Source organism: Ischnura elegans, chromosome X (genome assembly GCF_921293095.1).
Source record: "Ischnura elegans chromosome X, ioIscEleg1.1, whole genome shotgun sequence".
In the NCBI taxonomy this organism is placed as follows: Eukaryota; Metazoa; Arthropoda; class Insecta; order Odonata; family Coenagrionidae; genus Ischnura; species Ischnura elegans.
This window is the reverse complement of record NC_060259.1, coordinates 67124321-67127451: the sequence shown is the minus strand read 5'-3', so window position 1 is coordinate 67127451 and position 3131 is coordinate 67124321. Positions and strand designations below refer to the sequence as shown.

The 3131-nt window shown below is 34.5% G+C and overlaps 1 long non-coding RNA gene across 1 annotated transcript; it reads left to right on the top strand.

Annotated features, from left to right (window-relative positions):
* Positions 1-465: 465 nt before the first annotated feature.
* LOC124170966 lies at positions 466-2830 on the top strand. Its single transcript, XR_006867617.1, has 4 exons — positions 466-934; positions 1411-1646; positions 2403-2564; positions 2694-2830. It is a non-coding gene; the product is annotated as an uncharacterized LOC124170966 (long non-coding RNA).
* The last annotated feature ends 301 nt before the right edge of the window (positions 2831-3131 follow it).

The following is a 3131-nucleotide window of genomic DNA, read 5'->3' as shown; positions in this document are numbered from 1 at the left end:
ATGTAAATTCTACAGAAAGTACACAATTTCCATACAGAATGCGTACAACGTACACATTTTGTGCAAATTTGTGTGCAGTTTTATTGCCTGTATAAATATTGTGCATTATATATACAATGTAAACATTTTATATAAATTTTTAGAGCCTGTATAGCAACATATACATTGTGTACACGGTATACAATTTACACAAGTGAATACTATATACAAAAGTTTATGTGTAAGGGTCCGTTTAAAATCTGTACTAAAACAGTTACTTCCATTATCACAATAAAACTGGAAGCTTGGTTATAAGGTGTTAATAATATACACTTAATCAGCATCCATCAATATAATCGCGTTTGACGTAATTCTCTTCATATGTGATACACCACAGTAAATCCAACAAATTATTTTAGGCAAAAAAATGTGCAAACCAGGACAAGAAAGTATTTGCACAACTTTTCATATCTACGGAAAATATATATTTGGCATATAAAAAACTCAAGTTACAAATATTTGCCCACTACGAACTTATTTTAATATTTCGGATTTAAAATCGTACTTTGAAACCAGCGCCAAAACGACCGGCGGCCATCTTGAGTACCCAAACGGCCATTGCTACTCTTTTGTTTACTTGTGTTTACTTCCGTAACTTCCGAAGCTGCTCTATTTAGTGACTTAGCGAGTTTAGCTGTGCTATAAAAACTTGTTTTGCTAGCAAATTTACGTTGAAGTACGCTGTAGAAGAGGAAAATAATCCGTATTTCGAAGTGAAATCTGGCGAAAAGGGATATGAAGAATATTGTTTCCTGCACAAGTAATAAAATCTACGTCGGAATAGGTTTCTGTGAACAGAATTCCCTGAAACAGTGGCTCTTAGTGGGACGAAGACATATAAGGAGATGCTTCTGTCAGCATCAACCCATCTCTGCGGTGCTGATCATGTATACATGTAAGTAAATGGAATATTTTTTTGTAAATCACCGAACTTTGAATGTACCCTTGTGTTCTAATACGATTGTGTAGTATATACTATGTATGGCCAAAGAGCCTCTAATTACATTCTAATAATTATATAAGGTTATTCATAATTATATTATCAGTGTAATTACAATTTGGCATGATCTTTGATTTCGCTGGCCTACTAAAAATACAATCCAGTCAGACCGACTAAGTGGAAATATCAGGGTTCTCGCTGTAGAGTCCACTTTGATAGTAGTTCTTTATGACATTAAAGCATTAGTCTCATTCTCAATTAGCTCGTGTGTGAAGGGTTTTTATTGAAAATGAATAACCATTGGGAATATGTCGAATAATCATGGTAATTAATAAGGTGTTCAAAACAGAGCCATCAATTTAACTCTCTCCGATCATTATCATTTAGGTATCCATTTGTGCTTGTGTTCATTTTTCACAAATGCCTTTCAGTTGGAAGAGGATGCAGAAAACTACATAAACTTGGAAAATGATGCGTGGCCCTTTGAGAATAAAGGGAACTCATATACTATAATGCCAGCATTATGACATCGCAGCCTCTCCAGATCGCCCCCTAATTAGGAAAAGAAAATTTCTCGAGGTCCTGCAGGAGCATGAAGAACCCGAGGAGGTGAAAATGGACCATGCCATCCCTGGAAGAGATAACGAGGAAAGTGATGAAGATACCGGTCAGTTAATACTTTAATAGGGAACTTATGTCAGCCACCTAATGCTATGTTGCAAGTACTGTCTTTCTTTTACTGTACTGGCTTTCAGAAATCAGCCCACTTCATTGGCGTAGCCTTGCCCATTCTTTCTGTAAAACGACCTTTGAGCATTGCTTTTGCATTCCATGTGTACCAAGGGACAATTCGACTTAAATGGCCTAAGCATGTTTTGCCACATGGCTATTTTTCCTATGCCTAAAGATCCAAGCATGATTTCTGAACTAGAAAACCATTGTAACCCCCATCCCACAGCCAAACTTGTTCCACTATTATGATTTTTAAGTTATTGGCTAAATAATCTTCACAGGGTGTCAAATAGATAATGAAAATAGCAATATAGCCTGTTAAAACAGCTAGGAAGAGGGTTTAATTAAAATAGAGATTCATTGACGTATTTGCATGTTATGTATGCGAATTTTTCAGTTCAATATTGGAGTACATCATCAATGAATGAGGTATTTTTAATCAGTCAATCTTTAAACTTAATTCAACCAAATATTTGACTGGTTATCAACAGTACCATGGCTCAAATTCACTCATTTTAAGGTTGTTTAAGGCAATTATAATGGCACGTTTTTGCCTAACCTTAAAAATCCAGATTACTAAATAACATGTCAAAAAGGATGGATAAGCAATAAAAACAGTTTTAATGGTGTTTAACTGTGCCCTCTATTCCTATTTATTAATGTCAAATGCTGGTATGTATTTTCAATGCAGGTGGATCATTTCAGCAGAGTTGGAGGTGACAACTGCAGTGAAATGTGTTCGCCCCTAGCGAGGAAAGTGTTCACTGTAAGACTTTCTGTTAATAAACATTCAGTCAACGAAAGGGCAAATAAAAAGGCTTGAAATCTACAGAAACTTTAAATTTCATTTAAGGTAAGTCTTTCTATTTAATACTACTTGGGCTAGTTTTTTAATTTTCATATTCACTATTGAAGTTTCATGTTAATTTTTGAAATAAACATTCAAAGTTGTTATTTAGAAATTTCATTCTTTATCCCCTAGGTGCATGGTGCAGATATTTTCAAGATTTTCACTTTGCTACAATCGATAAAGAAGCTGTATGTAAATGCAATTGGGAAATGGCTGAGAAATCAATGTCCAAAGAAATCTTGTCTTGAATAAATGCAATTTGTTATTTGGATAATTTTTTAATTTGCTTATGTCTGTGACTGCATATAGAACCATATTATAGTAGATATAATGGTGATATATTGCATAATTGTTTCAGAGTCAAGGGGTCAATGAAGGGGTAAGTGCTCCACCAGGGAGCAAGATTGAGAGCTAGCATCAGTGAAATTACCCGATTAATTAATTTTTCAGGCATGTCCTTTGGGGAAAATAGATTTTTGAATGAAAGAAAACATTTTCTTATTTAATTTTTATTGGGAATGAGTCCTTGAAAAAATACTCACACTTAGGAATTGCAACTAGTGTAGCTGA